This window comes from Pristis pectinata, chromosome 8 (assembly GCF_009764475.1).
Source record: "Pristis pectinata isolate sPriPec2 chromosome 8, sPriPec2.1.pri, whole genome shotgun sequence".
Taxonomy (NCBI): domain Eukaryota; kingdom Metazoa; phylum Chordata; class Chondrichthyes; order Rhinopristiformes; family Pristidae; genus Pristis; species Pristis pectinata.
The window spans coordinates 41,288,423-41,308,582 of NC_067412.1; the positions used below are offsets into that span (position 1 = coordinate 41,288,423).

Here is a 20,160-nt window from a genome sequence, read left to right on the forward strand (position 1 = left end):
ACTGGAAAGAATACATGAAAGCTTTACAAAGATGTCGCCAGGACTCAAGGGACTGAGTTATAGGGAGATGTTGGACAGGCTAGGACTTCTTTCCTTGGAGCATAGGAGACTGAGAGGTGATCTTATAGAGGTGTATAAAATCATGAGGGACAGAGATAGCTGAATACACACAGTCTTTTTCCCAGGGTTGGGGAATCAAGAGCTAGAGGGCATAGGTTTAAGTTGAGAGGGGAAAGATTTAGTAGGAACTTGAGGAGCAACAGAGGGTGGTATGTATGTGGAATGAGCTGCCAGAGGAAGTGATTGAGGCAGGTACAATGATAACTTTTACGAGACGGTTGAACAGATGCATGAATAGGAAAGCTTTAGAAGGATATGGGCCAAATGCCTGCAAATGGGACATAAGAGAGACTGCAGATGCTGGAAATCGGGAACAACACACACAAAATGCTGGAGGGACTCAGCAGATCAGGCAGCATCTATGGAGAGAAATGAACAGTCAACATTTCAGGCTGAGACCCTTCATCGGGGCTTCATTGGAGTCCTGACGAAGGGTCTCAGCCCGATATGTCAACTGTTCATTTCCTTCCATAGATGCTGCCTGACCTGCTGAGTTCCTCTAGCATTTTGTGTGTGTTGTTACAGGCAAATGGGACTAGCTTGGCTGGGCATCTTGGTCAGCATGGACCAATTGGGCCAAAGGGCCTGTCTCCCTGCTGTACGACTTTAGAATGTTAAAGGTTACCTCTAAGATTTTTTCCAAAGTAAATAATTATTTTATTGGTTTATTATTGTCATATGTACTGAGATACAGTGAAAAGCTTTTGTTTTGCATGCCATCCAGATAGATCATGCCATGCATTATTTTATCGAGGTAGTAAAAAGAAAACAAAATGCAGAATATAATGTTACAGTTATAGAGAAAGTACAATGCTGGTAGACAGATAAAGTGCAAAAAATCTACAATCTATTCAATCTTTAATCGATTGGTTCTGGTTTTCCCTTCAGATGTTGTTTTGCACTTTCCTCAGTGCTCATTGTCCTGATTGTATAGAGACCAGTGTGGGCACACCTCACTAAGTACCACCCGATGAGTGTTCTAAATGGGCTTAACAGACCTTCACTAGCTTTGAATTCTCTCCCCCTAGAGATAAGTGCCAGTGGATTGTGTTGCTAATGTGCTGCTGCTTGTACTGATTTATTCACCTGATCCTTCATCCTTTCGCTCTCTAACTACATCCAGTTTCTGAGGCATACATGTTCTCGCTATCTGACATTTATCCAGGTTTAGCACTGATCCTTGTACAATACTGCTTTCTACTTTGCTCCAGCTTCATTAACTCCCCTTTACTTGTTCTACTTCTTAGTCGATCGACTCACCATTTGGTTATTTGACCCCTTCCCTGTGTCCACATCTCTAATGCTGGACATATGACACCTTATCAATGGCTGCTCGTGAGCCAGTTGGGTTTTCATTTTAGTTTTAACAGTACCATCTTTTCAGTTGCAGTTGTTTTTAATGGATTGGACCAGCTCAGGGTCGATGATTATTGACTGAAACAATGAAAAAGAGCAAAGGTCACATCGGATCAACGCACACTTCTTGAAAACACATTGAGCAGATTTGCAGGTTGGTGATCGTCCATGGTTCAGTGGGTATCCTCATCTGCTTCAGAGGCTAATGTGTTCAAACTGTTCTCCTGAGGCTTAAGCACACAACTCGCGCTGACGCACAGCAGGAGTGCTTCTTAGTTGGGGATGCTGCTTATGGGATAAGATGTTAAACTGTCTATCTTGTGAGGTTGATGTAACAGGCTCCATAACACTACTTTGAAGAAAAACATTGATTTCTGCCTGGAGTTCTGAATAACATTGAGCCTTCTTCTAAACCACCTCCACCTCAAACTTATCGGACCATTATCGCTTTATAGTCTGTGGGACTTTGCTGTGTAAAATTGGCTGCCAAGTTTCTTAACAAATGCATGGCTCACTTTCCCTGATCATCAGTCTTCTTCTCCTTTTGTCTTCCTTGCGTGAAAATCAGCATTCATTGCCTTTATTCCATTAATTCCCAGGATCATTCATGATCTTCTTTCAGTCTGATGTCTTCTGATCCTTAACTGCCCCCTTGCTTTCAGATGAAATTGGTAAATTGGTAAATTGGTTTATTATTGTCACATGTACCAAGGCACAGTGAAAAACTTTGTTTTGCATGCCATCCATGCAGATCATTTTGTTACAACAATGCATTGAGGTAGTACAAGGGAAAACAATAACAGAATGCAGAATATAGTGTTACTGTTACAGAGAAATTGCACTGCAGGCAGACAATAAGGTGCAAGTTCATGACAAGGTAGATTGTGAAGTCAAGAGTCCACCTTATCATACTTCTGTGATGTGCTGAGCTGTATCTACAACTCTCTGCAGTTTTTTGTGGTCTTGAGCAGAGCAGTTGCCATACCAAGCCATGATGCATCTGGATAGGATGCTTTCTATGGTGTATCTATAAAAATTAGTGAGGGTCAAAAGGGACATGCCGAATTTCTTTAGCCTCCTACGAAAGTAGAGGCGCTGGTGCACTTTCTTGGCTATGGCATCCACATGTTTGACCAGTACAGGCTATTGATGATGTTCACTCCTAGAAACTTGAAGCTCTCCACCCTCTCAACCTCAGCATCTTTGATGTAAAGAGGAGCATGTGCACTGCACCCTTTCCTGAAGTCAATGACCAGCTCTTTTGTTTTGCTGACGTCAAGGGAAAAGGTTGTTGTCATCTCCTTCCTGTACTCCAACTCATCGTTAAGGTTCATCTATCTCAGGCACTGACCCTGTTTCACTCTCCATGTATGCTACTTGACCTGCTGAGTGCTTCCAGTACTGCAAGTTTCAGTTTAGATTTCCACTGCCTGCATGATTTTGCTTTTGTTTAATTCCTCTATCATCTCTCTATTCTTTTAAAGCTGGCTGTTATTTGGCTTGGAGCGCTTTCACTTCTGTTCCTTGGTATTGTAATTATTTTTTCAAAGCATTAATTTTGAATGCCCTTCTTCCTGTGACTGATGCTGTTTAATAACTGAAATTACTCCAGTGTTCTTACGACCATTTAAGTGCATGTGATGGGGCTCATTAATCACCACGGTCCCTCTGTTTAAGTGACTAACTCTCCAACCTAATAAGGCACCTCTGTGCCTGATGTAAGCAAGTTCGCAAAGAGTTAAACACACTTAATAAATGTTTCATGGGCAGGAAGCCTGGATTCGATGATTTTAGATTAAAAACTCAAGCACTCATTCATTTTAACGTATGCTTCCTTTTAGCTGGGCCCTGATTACAAATTTATGATTTTAATTTATCACCTTAATCCTCCAGCAGTGCTGGGCCTGGCCTGTGTGATCTATTCATCACTCTAGGTGACAAAGTGGATCAGACCACCTAATTCAGCAGAGAGGCAAAATAACTTCCTCACCCAGGTACTAAATCTCCCTCACAAAATAAAAATATTTCCAACCCAAGAACGTCATTTTTGGTGAAATAAAAACAGAAAATGCTGGGAACACTCAGCAGGTCAGGCAGCATCTGTGTAGAGAGAAACAGGGTGAACATTTCAGGTTTTATTCTAAAAGTTTTCCAGCATCTGCAGGATTTTTTGATTCTCATTTAGAGTGGTTGAGGATATCTTTTCTGAAGTTAAAAAAAAGGCATAAAGACGGTATTTCTTTCTCCTCGGTGTTTACTGAGGAGAAAATCACAGTTGCTCAAAAGGTAAGGAAAACTAGTGGAGATGTTCTGGAGAACATTCATATTACCAGGGAGGAGGTAATTGCAGCCTTACAGGTGGATAAATCCCCGGGGTCTGACCGAGTGCATCCTAGGACTTTGTGGGAGGCTAGAGGAACTACAGGCCAGTCAGCCTGACGTCAGTAGTGGGGATGTTACTAGAGGGAATTCTGAGGGATAGGATCCACCAGCATTTGGATAGACAGTCTGATTAGGAAGAGTCAGCATGGCTTTGTGTGTGGGAAGTCGTGCTTGACTAACCTTTTAGCGTTTTTCGAAAAGGTAACCAAAAAGGTAGATGAGTGTAGGGCAGTGGATGTCGTCTATTTGGACTTCAGCAAGGCCTTCGACAAGGTCCCACGTGGTAGGCTGGTCTGGAAGTAGGCTGGTCTGGTAGAGTGGTGGTTGAAGGTTGTTTTTCAGAATGAAGGCCGGTGACTAGTAATGTGCTGCAGGGGTCAGTGTTGGGACTCTTGTTATTCGTTATTTATATCAATGATTTGGATGCGAATGCACAAGGCTTGATCAGTAAATTTGCAGATGACAATAAATTAGGAAGGGTTGTTGATAGTGAAGAAGGTCTCATAGATTACAGGGGGACCTTGATCAGTTAGGGAAGTGGGCTGAGGAGTGGCAAATGGATTTCAATATAGGTAAATGTGAGGTGATGCATTTTAGAAAGTCAAACCAGCGTAGGACTTATACTGTGGATGGTAGGGCACTGGGGAGTGTAATGGAACGGAGGGACCTAGGAGTACAAGTGCATAGTTTGTTGAAAGCAGCATTACAGGGAGACAGGGTGGTGAAAAAGGTGCTTAGCACTCTAGCCTTCATTAGTCAGGGCAATGAGTATAGGAGTTGGGACATTATTTTACAGTTGTATACATTATTGGTGAGGCCACACTTGGAGTAATGTGTACAGTTTTGGTCACCGTGTTATAGGAAAGACATGGTTAAACTAGAAAGAGTGCAGAGAAGATTTATGAGGATGTTGCTAGAACTAGAGAGCCTGAGTTATAGAGAGAGGTTGGCCAGGCTAGGTCTTTATTTCTTGGAGCATAGGAGAATAAGGTTTATGAGACCATGAGGAGCATAGATAAGGTGGAGTTTTTTCCCCAGAGCAGGGAGTCCAAAACTAAGGGGCATAGATTTAGAGTGAAAGGGGAAAGATTTAAAAGAGACCTGAGGGGCGACTGTTTCACTCAGAGAGTGGTGAGTGTATGGAACGAGCTGCCAGAGGAAGTGGTAGAGGCAAGTACAACAGTATGATTTAAGAAGCACTTGGATAGGTACATGCAGGGGCAGGGCTTGGAAGGATATGGGCCAAACATAGGAAATTGGGACTAAATGGATGGGCACAGTAGACACAGACTCATTGGGTCAAAAGGCCTGCATCCATGCATATGACTCTACAACTCCATGTGCCCTCATGTATTTAACTAAGTCTCATTAAATGCATCTCCACTCTTCATTGTAGTGACCTCTATATTCTAAACATTCCCTATGTAATTTATTAGTGGTTATCTCATATTCATGGTACCTAGTTTTGGATATCCCCACAATTAGAATTGTCTTCCCTATGCCTTCCCTAATTTTAGCATTCTTTATTTGGAAGATGCTCAGACTTATTTTTCCCAGAGCAATGAGCACCAGGAATGTTCAACCTTTTCTGTGGAACAAGGTTCATAACTAAGTAAACATTTCCCAGTTTGCAGATGATACAAAACTAGGCGGAATTATGAGGAGGGAGGAAAAGACTTCAAGGGGCAGAAGAGAAACTGAGTGAGTGGGCAAGAATATGGTAGACAATACAACGTGGAAAAATGTGGAGTCATCCACCATGCACGAAACAGATGAGCAATTCTTTTTTAAATGATGAGAATTTGAGTAATGTTCTTGTTCAAAGGGACCGAGGCATCCTTGTGCATATGTCACTGAAAGTCAATGTCAGTGCAGCAAGCAATTAGGAAAGTAGATGGTATGTTGGCAGGATGATTTTATTGCAGGAGTAAAGATTTTTTCCTGATGTTACATAGGAACTTGGTGGGGCCATACCTGGAGTGTGGTGAACTGTTCTGGTTTCCTTACCCACATATAGGGCATTTTTACCACAGAAGGAGTGCAGCAGGCTAGTCCAGGGTTTGCTAAATGAGAAGAGATTGAGTAGACCAGGCCTGTATCCTCCAGATCTTAGAAGAATTAGAGAAGATCTCACTGAAACTTACAAAATTCTTACAGGACTTGACAAGGTGGATGCCGGGAGGATGTTTCCCTGGCTGAAGGATCTCAGAGTGAAGAATTGGTATTGGTATTAGTATTGGTTTATTATTGTCACTTGTACTAAGGTACAGTGAAAAGCTTGTCTTACAAACCGATCGTACAGGTCAATTCATTACGCAGTGCAGTTACATTGAGTCAGTACAGAGTGCATTGATGTAGTACAGGTAAAAACAATAACAGTACAGGGTAAAGTGTCAGAGCTACAGAGGAAGCGCAGTGCAATAAGGTGCAAGGTCACAACAAGATAGATCATGAGGTCATAGTCCATCTCATTGTATAAAGGAACCATTCAATAGTCTTATCACAGTGGGGTAGAAGCTGTCCTTAAGTCTGATGGTATGTGCCCTCAGGCTTTGGACTGAGATGAGGAGAAATTTCTCCATTCAGTGGGTGATGCACCTTTGGAATTCTCTCCGCCAGCGGACTCAGTCATTGTGTTGATTCAGAACAGAGGTTGATACTAAAGGAAGCAAGGGATGTGGGGACAGTGCAGGAAAATGATGTTGAGTTGGGAAGTTGAATGATGGAGAAGGCTTGAAGCCACATGACCTGCTCCCATTGATATTGTATAGTTCTTATGTTCCTGAGCATGGTGTGAGAGAGACTGAATACTTCAATCCAAAAGTATAATGTGCTGCCAGACAGTTTTTCTGTTGCATTCCTTTTAATGTTTGGATAATCTGACTTCAGTAAGGAGTAGGAACTGGGTTATCCTTTTACCGTGTCAGCCACAACTCAGTTAGAACCCTTTGCTTGGCTGAGTCTGAAACTTGTGTCTTGAAGTCCCACTCCAGCACCATGAACCTACTGCCTTGTGTGGTAATGAGGGAGTGCTGCAATGTTGGGGGAGTTGCTTTTTAGATGAGAAATTAAACTGAAACTATGCCTGCCTCTTCAGTGAATGTAGAGGGCAATTTTGAAGATCTCCACAGTGCCTGGATCCAATATTTGCCCTCAACCAACATCATGTAAGCAGATTACCTGGTCTTTGTCACTTTGTTACTATAGGAGCTTTCTGGACAACAACATTACAACAATGCAGTTGCAAGAATACTTTGAGATGATCCTGACCAATCCTCCGGGTGGGATCTCACCTATGACCTGAGCAAGTTTCACAAGACATATTCCGCATGCACTTCATCTCTCTTCCAATAAAAATCAACAATCCATTTCCTTCCTAACTGTTGCTGGACCTGCATGTTAATTTCCTGCAATTCAGTTATAAGGCCAACTAAATCTCTTTGAACCCCAACATTTTATAGTTGCAATCCATTAAAAATAATTCTATATTTCTTCTTGTCCTGCCAAAGGGAATGACCTCACATCTGCCCACAGATACTCCCCCTTCCACCTTTTTTGCCCACTCAGTACCCACCTATATTCTTTTGTTTCCTCCTCACAGGTATTTTGTCATTTGGCTTTAGAGTCATAAAGTTTTAGAGTTGTACAGCACAGAACTGGGCCCTTTGGCCCTCCATGCCCATGCCAACCTCTTTGGCCCATCTACACGAATCCTATTTGCCTGCATTAGGACCATATCCTTCTTTGCTTTGTCTATTTAAGTGACGGTCTAACTACCTCTTAAGTGTTGCAATTGTAAATCAGAAATCTGGATAAGTCCTTTCATCTAACCATTAATGCATCTGTGACTTGCTGAGGCCCCAGCACTGTTCCCAATGACAGCCCTAGTACTTACAATTTGTCAACTTGAAAATAACCCATTTATTTCAATTCTGTTTATTGTCATTTAATCAAAGCTCCATCCATTCAAATGGATCACCTCCTGTGACCTTATCTGAGTAACCATGTATGATAACTCATTGAATGCCTTCTGAAAATCCAAATACATAACATTCACTAGTTCCCTTTTCTCTCTCCTGCGAGGAACCTTGAGAAAAACTTACAAATTTGTTGACCATAAGTCCACTCCTCTAGTCACATTGATCCTGCCTAACTGTGATGTGCTTCTCTGAATGTCCCATAAATACTTCCTTAACCATGGACAGGCATTCCCCTCTGACTTACATCAGGCTAACTGGCCTGCAGTTCCCTATTTTCTCTCTCTCCCCATACGGAGGGGCTGAGCTGTCTGGACTGCGCTTGACCTTTTGAGGCGAGTGGGTTTTTACTTCAGCCCTGTGACTGAGGAAGATTGGCCCCTACTGTCCATCCATAGCTTCCCTTCAGAAAGTGGTGGTAGGCTTTTGTCTTCAGCCACTGCAGTCTGGTGATGGTTCCCCACCATGCACCAGGAGTCAGGCTCTGTGATTTTGAAGGAACCTACGTTGGTTGGCGAGACCCAGCATTTGAGTGCCAATGGCAAAACTGAAGCATGCGCAACCATGTTCAGCCAGAAGTGCTGAATAGAGATCTCCACTATCACAGAAGCCAGTCTCCAAACAATTGGATTCACTCCATGTGATATCAAGCTTTGACTGAGAGCACTGGGGTACAGCAAAGGCTGTGGGACCAGACAACATCCCAGCTGTGGTAGTGAGGATCTGTGCTCCAGAACTAGCTGTGCCTCTATCCAAGCTGTTCCAGTCCAGTTACAACACTGGCATCTACCTGGCAATGTGGAAAATTGCCCAGGGATGTCCTGTTCACAAAAAGCAGGACAAATCCAATCTGGCTAATTACTACCCAATCAATCTGCTGTCAGTCATCAGCAGTGATGGAAGTTGTCACAATGTTCACTTGCTCAGCAAATGAAGTATTTCACTTCTGGTTACAACCACTTCCAGACCACTTCTAGCTATGAGCTGATGTTGCAAGTAACATAAGCACCACAGAAGTGCCAAGTAATGACCTTTTCCAACAGAGAAAGTCTAACCACCTACCCTCGACATTCAATGCCAACAACATTACCATTGCTGAGTCCCCCATCAACAATATTTTGGGGGTCAGCAGAAATTCTGGACCACCAGGTCAGAGGTTGGACATCCTGTGGCAAGTTACTCACCTTCTGATATCCCCAGGACTTTCCACCACCTTCAAGGTATATCAGGAGTGTGATGGAACACTCTCCACTTACCTGGATGAGTGCAGTCCCAACAAGCTTAACATCTTCAAGGACAAAGTAGACCACATTCACTTCCTCCGCCACTGGCTCATCGTGTCTGTAGTGTGTATGCCAGCTACACAGTGCCCTCCAGTTACTCACCCAGACACCCAAATTCACAACCTCTACCACCAAGAAGAACAAGAGCAACAGGAACATGGAGACACCACCAACTGCAAGTTCCCCTCCATGTCATATACCATATTGGCTTGGAAATATATCATCAGTGCTTCATCGTTACTCAGTCTAAATCTTGGAACTCCCTCCACAACAGCACTGTGGGAGTACCTTCACCAGAGGGACTGCAGTGGTTCAAGATGACTGCTCACTTCTTTCTTCTCAAGGGCAATTAGAGATAAGCAATAAATGTTGATGGTGCTGGTGATATCCACATTGCAAAATACGAATAAATAAAAATAAGTCAGACAGTGTGGTAGATAACATGGGAACCTTCCATACATCTGCAGCCTCTTTCTTCAACATAGTGCATGTTTAGGAATCAGAATAGTTCCAACATGAGAGGAAGCCATTCAGTCATTGAGTCTGTACTGGATGTAAGACTAATCCAGTTCATCCCAGTGCCCACAGCCCAGCACATACTTTCCTTTCAGATATCCAGCTCACTTTGGAACACTGCAATTGAGTCTGCCTCCATCACTCTCTCTGGCATTGCATTCCAGACCCCAACTGCTCGCTGTCACTTTTGGTTCTTTTGTCAATCACCTTCATCCTGTGTCCCCTGGTTCTTGATCCCTCTGCCAACAAGAACAGTTTCTCTCTGTCTACTCTGTCAAGACCCTCAATGCTTTCAAATATCACATCCCTTTGCAACATCCTCTGTTCCAAGGAGAAGAACACCAGCCTCTCCAGTCTGTCCACAGAACTAAAGTCACTCATCCCTGGAATCATTTCCACATCTCTCCAAAACTGTCACATCTTTCCTAAAATGTGGGACCCAGAACTAGACACAATCCTCCAGTTGTGGTCAAACCAACTTTTCAATAAGGTTCATCATGATTCCCTTGCTCTTGTACTTTCTGTCTCCATTTAAAAAGCCCAGGATCCAAAATGCTTTCTTTAATCACTTCTTTATCCTGCCCTCCCACCTTTAATGGACACAATGAACCCCAATCTCTCTGTTCTTGTAGTCCTTTTAGAATTGCACCCTCTATTTACATGACCTCTTAGCCATTCTTCCTACCTAAAACGTAACACCTCTCATTTTTCATCATTAAATTTCTTCTGCCTTCTATCCACCCATTCTCCCAGCCAGCCTATATATTCTTTGTCCATTATTGCCCTCCACAGTTCACTGTGTCTCAGAGTTTTGTGTCATCTGCAAACTGGGAAGTTATGTCCTGTACATAAATCTAAATTATTGGTCCTGGATCATTGAGGAACACTAATATACTCTTCACTTCAATCCAGAAAACAATCTTTCATTACAACACTCTATTCCTATTACTTAGACAAGAAATCTGTGCTGCTCAAATTCCAGCCCTTTGATTAAATTTAATCATTCTACCTTTGGTGGCAGTGCCCTCAGCTGCCAAGGTCAGAAACTCTGAAAACCTTCCCCTTTCTACCTTCCCCTCCACATTCAAGCCCAGCTCTCTGACCAAGCTTTTCAACACCTGCTCTGAACATCTGCATGTAATCAACTTTTTCTCTGATAACACTCTTGCTATGCACCTCGGGCCTTTGGCTACAATAAAGACTCCCGGTTAAATGGAAATTTTCATTATTGTTGCTGGCTTTAATTTGAAATATCTTGAGTCACAAGAGGACCAGGCAATGATACCAACAATCCAGACAAATCATCTACTCTTAACAGAAGTGGTCATTTCCATCCAACATAGCCCTAACCCACCACATTTTATATGCAATTTAACTCATTACAATTTTTTTAATCATTTATATCTTTTTTAATTTGTAGAGCAATGTTATTGAAGCTCTTGAAGGATTGAGGGTGTAATGTAGAGAAGGCACCAGATGCTTCAAGTATTACCAAGCATCTCAAATAGATTAGCAATGTCTTCACAGCCTTAAGAAGATTCAATATCCTTGAAAACATCACTATCTCTCCATTTTCATAATGTAATATTGTAAAATGATATGTAAGGTTACATTGCTTAAGCTTATTATTCAAGCTTCTTTGTTCTGCTTCCAATCTCATTTACCAACTTTCTGTTTTGAATTGGTCCAGACTTTTTATTTGGATTAACAGTGTTTTTTATCCAACTTGTCTCATTCCTTTCACAATCCAGAGTACAGAATCAGATTTATTACCACTGACATATGACGTGAAATTTGTTGTTTTGCAGCAACAGTACTGTGCAAAGACATAAAATGACTATAAATTTCAAAAATAAGTAAATAGTGCAAAAAAGAGAAATAATGAGGTAGTGTTCAAGGGTTCATGGACCATTCAGAAATCTGATGACAGAGGGAAAAGAGCTCTTTCTGAATCGCTGAGTGTGGGTCTTCAGACTCCTGTACCTCCTCACCGATGGAAGTAACAAGAAGAGGATATATCTCGGATGGTGAGGGTCCTTACTGATGGTTGCTGCCTTCTTGAGGCACCGCCTCTTGAAGATGTCCTCGGTGTTGGGGAGGATTGTGCCTGTGATGGAGCTGGCTGAGTCTACAACCCTCTGCAGCCTCTTGCAATCCTGTGCATTGGAGCCTCCATACCAGTCTGTGATGCAAACAGTCAGATGTCACTAAGCCTGACAGTCTCCTTTTCTTGCTGTGCACCCACTTGTTGGCAATTCTGCAATGGGGATGGGTAGAGAATTCACTGCTGAATTATGCCCTTATTTCTTGGCTGTTGGAAAGAAAGTTCTTTTCTACTGTGCATTTCCAATCTAGGGAGGCATCCCCCAGCACTTTATAAAGAATTAAGTACAAAGTGTAGTCAGGGTTATAATGAAGGAAAGTATATATGGCAAGATCCCGTAAACAGCAGCTGGATATCGATGTACATCTGTGTCTTTTCAACAATGTTAAAGGGCATATCTTGGCAAAGGCCCAGAAGTTCTCCCCCACTCATCATTAGAATGTTGCCGTAAGATTTGTTTGCCTGCACAAGAGGGCAGTCCCAGTTCTACACTTCATTCAAAAGACTGCTCCTCTGACACTCCTTGGAGTATCAGATTGTGCTTAAATCTCGAGGGTGGAATTTAAACCCATAACCTTCTGACCCAGATACTGAAGAAATATTACAGAGTCTTGGCTGATTCTCCACTGATTCAATTAACTGTTCCTTACAAAAAGAAAATAAAAGTGCTGGAAAAACTCAGTAGGCTTGGCAGCATCTGCAGAGGGAGAGACAGAATTCACGTTTGAGTTTGATGACACTGATGAGAAGAAAAATGTTCTGTGAGCAATCATTGACCTGAAACATTAACTCTGTTTCTCTCTCCACAGACGCTGCCCAACCAGCTGAGTGTTTCCAACTCTTCAGTTTTTATTTCAGCTCATGGGTGTCTGCAGGTTTTTTCTTTGAAGTTCTTCCTTATTCCGTATTCTTCTTGCTTTGAAGCTAATCACAGCTGCAGCCACTGGTCTGGTTGCATTAGAAATAAAACCAAAAAGCCTATTGCCTCAGCATGCCTCTGGGGTCTTACAACAGGTTTAGGACATGATAGAGTATTCTGTTAAGGGATTTTATGTTTGCTTTGCCAATGTGTAAATTGCATTGAAATTTAATTTACATCAGTGATGTATTTCATGAGTCACCCTGTGCAATGAAAGCACAATGATCTGCATATTCCAAATAAATTGGAACTCCACGTGATTAACACTAGGCTGCAAAGAATACTCTTGCCCTTATAGTGCTGAACAAACAGGAATTGTGTATCATACCCACCCTGGGGTGATCTAATAGGGCAAGTATTAATCACTATCAAGACTATACTGTGTGGTGCGCTTCAATGTTCAGCCAAGCTAGTGTTGGTGCTGCTGTGAACTCTTAATGCAACAATGTGAGAAACCTTCTCCACTCTCATCTGCCAAATGTTAGTGGTCTTCAGACCCTGGGCTTTCCATCAAGCCCAAGTTTATTTGCTCCATCTTTGGCAGCTGTGTCTTCAGCTGCTAACCCCCTGAACTCTGGAACCTGTCACTAATACATGAGGATTGAAAATGCAAAGAGCTTTTTAAAGACTGTGGTGGGTTGTTGCTGGAAATTGAGCCAGTAGGTGAGTGGGCCCAGAAGAGTTCCCTGGCCTGAGTGGTCTCCCCATCTTGGCTTACAGAAGAAAGATGCGGAAACGGTGGACAAAGAATTATATGTTTTTTTCATCAATCACCCAAGGGAGTGGGAGGGAGCTTAGCCTTTCCTTCAACCTATTCCTCTTCTGACTCGGAAGATACCTCATCTGTAATATCCATCAGCTTTGTGTGCTTAAACACTGACTCCCTCAGCTCTTGTACCCTGGCTGCAGTGCATACCTTCTACAGCATACACTGCTATAGCTCACCAAGACATCTTCAGTTGCACCTCCCAAACTCATAGCATTTCCCACCCAAAAGGAAAAGGGCAGCAGCCCATGGGAACACCACCATCTCTGAGTCACCAACCATCTCAATTTGGGCATGATGGCCAACCCTTCTTCAAGCTATCAAGCAGCACTGTGGGACACTTTCACCACACCGACTGCAGTGGTTCAAGGAAAAGAAACATCACACCACCTTCTCATGGACTGTTAGAGATAGGCATTAAATATCAGTTGAAAAAGGAGACAGTTAAGTCCCAAGAATGAACATAAGAAAGAGAAACAACAACAGAGAATGCTGGAAATATGCAGCAGGCCAGGCAACATATGTGGAGAGAGAAATGCATTAACACAGGTCAATGAGCCTTAAATACAAACCGTGAGCAGTCCAAGGTACAGAAGCTTCAAGTTGCAGAGAAAGGGGGGAGGTGAGGAAGAAGCAAATTACAAAAGGACGAAAGAGCAGATAACAGAACTCTAAAGGAGAAGAAAATGCAGAATCATTATCCAAAATTGCTAAAGGAATTTGGAACAAAATCTGAAATAAAAATGCTGTAATTTCTCATTCACTGAAGGTGTTGAACTCAGTGTCGAGAAAGTTTTGTGCGCCCAGTCAGAAAATGAGGTGCCATTTCGCATGCTTCCTCTGATAGTGAGGAGGAAGGTTTTTGGCAGGGAGAGAGAGATAGTCGGGCAGAATAGTAGCCAGTGGAATTTAATCCAGAGAACTGAGGCAATAGGTGCAACAAGGCAGGGAATATACAATAATGGGAGGACATTGGGTGATGTGGGGGAATAGAAGAACCTTTTGAGTGTATGACCACAGACCCTGAAAGTAACTGGCTAGGACAACAAAGACATACAGGATATGCTCCTTTATTAGCAAAGGTATATGAGCAGGGAGATTATGACAGAGGTGTATAAAACACTCGTAAGAACACAGCTTGAGCATACAATTCTGGTCCCCACATTATGGGAAAGATGTGGCTGCACTGGAGAGGGCACAGAGGAAATTTACAGTGATGATAACAGGACTAAAAAAGTTGTAGCGATGAGGAATGGTTGGGCAGCTTGGGGTCGTTCCTTTGGAGCAGGTGAAACTGAGTGGAGTGGAGACATAATTAAGATGTATAAAATTATGAGCAGCCTAGATAGAGTAAATAAAAATTAAAGAGCTGCAGATGCTGGAAACCTGAAATGAAAAGAGGAAAATGCTGAAAACAGTCAGCAGGTCAGGCAGTATCTGTGTAGAGAGAAAAACAAGTTCAATGTGGGAGATAGCTACACCTTCAACTGATGGGTCTTCAACCTGAAACATTAACTCTGTCACTCTCTCTCTCTCCACATATGCTGTCTGATCCTCGGAGTATTTCCAACATTTTCTGGTTACGTTTACTATCCTGGGTAGAGTAAATAGGGAGAAGCTATTTTCCTTCACAGAGGAACCAAACATTGAGCAGGAAGAGATTTAGAGTAATAAGCAGAAGGATTAGAGCGGGGTTGAGGAAATATATTTTTCACCCAGAGGCTGGTGAGGGTCTGAAACTCACTGCCTGAAAGGACAGTGAAGGCAGAAACACTTAACATATTTAAACAGTGCTTGGATCTGTACTTGAAGGGCTGTGATCTGCAGGGCTACAGACTCAGTGATGGAACGTGGAATTAGGTTGGGTAGGTCTTCTTTGACTTGCATGAACAAATTGGGCCAAATGGCCTCCTCTTCAATCACAAAACATCAATGATTCTGTGAATCACACTGCATTTGATTCCCAACATGGAGGAGTCCATACCATGACCAGCAACTGCAGGACTCTAAATTGGATGAAGTGGAAGTAAATTGTTGCTTCAGATGGCAAGGGCTCACGGGAAGGCAAGAGGTCAAAGAGCATCTCCCATGGTTGCAGCAGAAGGTCCAGTGGGAATTGGAGCATCCCAGAGAAGCAGTTCCTTCAGGACACTGTATGGGTGTTGGAACGATGTGTTGGATTGGTGACGTGTTAAAGGAGATGGAAATTGCAAAATATTAATCTGAATGGGGGGCTAGGTGGGTTGGAAGGTGAGGACAAAGTGAACACAATCCTGGCCCTGAGATTGGGACCATCAGTGAAAGCAGACAGGCAGGGAATGACATAGGCACGGTCAAGGACTTGGGCAATTCTAGTGGAGTGGAAACACAGCTGAAGAGAGCAAAGTCATGTTGGAAGCATTGGTGAAGAAGTGACATCATCCGGTGGATGTGATGGAGACAAAGAATCAAAGAATTGGATGGAGATGGAGCAGAAGTAGTCAAGGTAGCTGTGGGTGTGAGTGGGCTAATAATGAATATTGGTTCCCAATCCATCCAGTGAGATGGAGACAGAGACAGGGAAGGGAAGGGATGGAAGGGAAGGGAAGGAAGGGAAGGGAAGGAAGGGAAGGGAAGGGAAGGGAGGGAAGGAAGGGAAGGGAAGGGAAGGGAAGGGAAGGGAAGGGAAGGGAAGGGAAGGGAAGAGCACCAAGGGAAACCGAGAGTAGGGTGGGGATTGTAAATGGAAAAACATTGGAAATACTCAGCAGGTCAAAAGTCTTCAAACAAAGAGATGAGAATTTGGAATCTGGCCCCCAAAGGGAGTGGTGATGGAAATGGTAGAGATGCATTTAAGGGGGAGCTGGACAAGCAGGTGAGGGAGAAAGAAACTGAGCATCAAGATTATAGATTTAGACGAGGAAAGGCAGAAGGAGGCTCACATCAAATAGAAGTGATTGGGCTGAAAGGTCTGGTTCTGTACCATATATCCAGTGTAATCGTATGTAAAATACACTTTCCATATAAAGCAGCAGCATTCAGCTTAGTGGACTATATCACAGTTTATGATATGATCCTCACTACTCAAGGGTGTTCAAACATAGATAAGATGCAACATCTCCATTCATTCCACAAGCATGATCCCTGGCTTCTTGTTGTCACTTTAATTCTCCACCTCACAAACACTCTGAGCCCTCTGGCCTCTTCCTCCTACATCAATTCAACAAAATTCACAGTAAGCCCAGCACCTCACCTTCTGACTGGACACAATGCAACCATCCTGACTCAATGCTCAATTCAAGGTTTTCAGATCATCAGTATCTCCAGAATTTTTATTTCAGGTTCCCAGCAAGTCATCCAAATTTCTTTGGCACTTTCAAGCACATTTATATTTCCAGGTGCTAGAGACTTTTCTGAACTTGCATCATCGCCCCTTTCACCATTTCTGCTCTCTTGACTTTCACACGATGATGGATCTCACTTTTGCCCTCTAACCTCCACCTCCTCCTTAAAAACTATTTATGGCCAACTGTCCCAGTTCTAGGGTCATTTAGTCATGAAGCCATAGAGAGATACAACTCAGAAACAGCTCTTCAGCCAACCGTGTCCGCAACCGATCATCAAGTATCTATTTATACCAATGCTACATTAACTCATTTTATTTGCCCCACATTCCCATCATCTTCCCCCAGATTCTACCAACCACGTTCACAGTAGGGGCAACTTACAGTGGCCAGTTAACCTATCAACCATCACATCTTTGGGATATGGGAGAGAGCCAGAGCACCCAGAGGAAACTCATGTTGTCACAGAGATAACGTACAAACTCCACATGGATAGCACCAGTGGTCAGTATCAAGCTGGTCACTTGCTGTTTGATAAAGTTCTGATGATGGATCTTGATGTGAGGCATCTCTATCCCTCTCTCCAATGATGCTGTCTGATCCACTATGACATTTCCTGCTTATAATTCAAGCTTCCAACATCCACGGGATTTTGCTTTCATGTTATACGAAGTAAAGACATGGATGACTAATTAGAGGTGGTGGCCTGTGTCACCTTGGGATAAGACTTGCTGGCACTGAATGCCCATCCCAAAAATCATGGGAGGAAGAATAAACAATGGCAGCTCCCTCTGCTCCATCCACCTTACTTACAATCCCTATCCAAAGTTAGACTTCCCAAGATAGGAGAAAAATAAAATTGGTAAATTAGTAAATTCGTTTTGTGGCGACTCACCGTCTAGTCGGGCGAACCGGCTCGGCAGTCGGTTCGCCCGGCGTCGGAGCGACGAGGCCCAAGATGGCGGCGGGCCTCGTCTTTCCGAGCGACGGGGAGAACCCGCGCGCGGGAAAGTCCTGATGACGTAGGACTTACATCATTGCCGGTTTTTTTGGGCGGGAGTTTTTCTCCCTTAAAGGGCCCGCACAAGGCGAGAAAATAAACCAGTTCTGTTTGGCAATCCTCCGAGTAGAGTCTTGTTTTATTCCGCGGTAGCAACCGCTACAGTTTATTATTATCACATGCACCAAGGTACAGCGAAAAACTGTTTTGCAAGTCGTCCATATGGATCATTTCATTACATCAGGGCATTGAGGTAGTACAAGGGAAAAGCAATAACAGAATGCAGAATAAAGTGTTACAGTTACAGAGAAAGTGCAGTGCAGGCAGACAATAAAGTGCAAGGCCATAATGAGATAGATTGTGAGGTCAAGAGTCTATCTTATCATTCTAGGGGACCATTCAATAGTCTAATAATTATGAGATAGAAGCTGTCCTTGAGCCTGGTGGTGCATGGTTTTGGGTTTTTGCATCGTCTGCCTGATGGGAGGTGGGGAGAAGAGAAAATGACCAGAGTGAGTGGAGTCGTTGATTATGTTGGCTGCTTTACCGAGGCAGCAAGAAGTGCAGATGCAGTTATGGAGGGGAGGCTGGTTTCCGTGACGTGCTGAGCTGTGTCCACAACTCTCTGCAGTTTCTTACAGTCTCATAGAACCATTAAACCATAGAACACTACAGCACATAAAACAGGCCATTCGGCCCTTCTAGACTGTGCCGAAACGGTATTCCGCTAGTCCCATTTACCTGCATCCAGTCCCTAACCCTCCAGACCTCTCCCGTCCATGTATCTATCCAATTTATTCTTAAAACTCAAGAGTGAGCCTATATTTACAACATCAGATGGCAGCCCGTTCCATACTCCCACCACTCTTTGGGTGAAGAAGTTCCCCCTAATGTTCAAGCAGAGCAATTGCCATACCAAGCCGGATAGGTTGCTTTCTATGGTGCATTGATAAAAATTGGTAAGATTAAAAGGCCCAAGCCAATTGAGAACTAACCCATTTGACAATTAGAACCAATCTAGGAGTTCAGTCTAGACCTGATTAGTGATGATGGGGGACCCAGCTTTTGTACAAAGAGATCTCACCTCAGTCCTAAATAAAGACAGCTCTCCTTGAAGAATTGAATAAAAATGTGACAAATGATCTTCTTACCAAAGGTGCAATCTGTTAACTGTATGGTGCAAGTTGAATGATGTCGGTAACACACACTGTGAGTAGTTAAACTGGAGGCAGCTTGGGAAAAGATGGATTCTGTCATTGTAAGCCAACCTACCAGGCACACCAAGCGCATTTACAAACAGCACCAAGGTTCACGCAATGGTTTAGATCCATCTGTTACTTATAAACTCATCCATCCCTCACCGAGATTAATTCCTTTAAAAAAGACAAAATGGAAAGGGTTACAGGGCAGTGAACCACAAATGGATTCTTGCTTCTCTTGAGATAGGTTCACTGAATGCTGCTGTCCTAACCAACCGTTCTCCCATTAACACTGTGTTTGCTGAACCACATTGGCTCCCTGTCAGGCAACATTAAAATTCTCATTCTTGTTTTCAAATTGCTCCTTCTGCTCTACACTGTCTCTGCAACCTCTTCCACATCCTCAGAAATGCACCCCTTCTGTTGAGGCCTGCCATATCTTCACTCCCTCCTTGGCAGCTGATCCACATCTGCCCAGATCCTACACTTTGGAAATCCTTTTGCAAATCTCTCCAAGTCACTCTCCTCCTTTATTACACTCTTGATATGGAGGCACAGAGACACGAGGCACGGAAGCAGGCCCTTCGGCGCACTATGTCCATGCTGACTATCAATACCCATCTATATGGATCCCATCTTTCAGCACCTGGATCCCGTTTTACAGCAGTTGGTCTGCAGTCTTCTCTGTTTTTGCCTTCTTAAACTTGTTAAATGTTATGAGACTCTATACCTCCACCACCTCCTGTGCTCCAGATTCCAATCACCCTCTGGGTGAACAAATTCTAAACCTCCTACACCTTATCTTAAACCTAAGGCCTCTGGTTTTATACACCTCTGCTATGGGAAAAGCTTCTCGCCATTTACCCCATCTATGTCCCTCATAATTTTGCACACTTTCATCAGTCCTCCTTCAGTCTTCTCCACTCCAAGGAAAATAAATCCATCTTATCCAAAATCTCCATATAACCGAAACATTCCATACCAGGCAACATCCTGGTGAATCTCCTCTGCACCCTCTCCAGTGCAATCATATTCTTTCTATAATGTGGCAATCAGATTCGCACACAGCACCTCTGCCGCAGCTTAACCAATATTTTATAAAGTTTCACCATAACTTCTCTGCTCTAATATTCAATGCCCTGGTTAATGAAGACAAGTATCATGTATGCCTTCTTAACAACATTAACTACCTGTGCTGCCACCTTCACTGATCCT

The 20,160-nt window shown here is 43.2% G+C and overlaps 2 protein-coding genes across 9 annotated transcripts in view; both read left to right on the forward strand.

Annotated features, from left to right (window-relative positions):
• The window catches only part of LOC127573725 (protein ELFN1-like), a 318,230-nt gene that overhangs the window by 250,620 nt on the left and 47,450 nt on the right, over positions 1-20,160 (forward strand). The window contains exon 1 of one of the 8 annotated variants that reach the window (XM_052022196.1): positions 12,599-12,613. The exons of the other annotated variants lie outside the window; for them this stretch is intronic. The gene's annotated coding sequence lies outside the window, so the exon portion shown is untranslated. Of the gene's footprint in view, positions 1-12,598; positions 12,614-20,160 lie in introns of those variants that run through there. 8 annotated transcript variants of the gene reach the window in all.
• elfn1a (extracellular leucine-rich repeat and fibronectin type III domain containing 1a) overlaps positions 1-20,160 on the forward strand; it is a 111,105-nt gene that overhangs the window by 84,386 nt on the left and 6,559 nt on the right.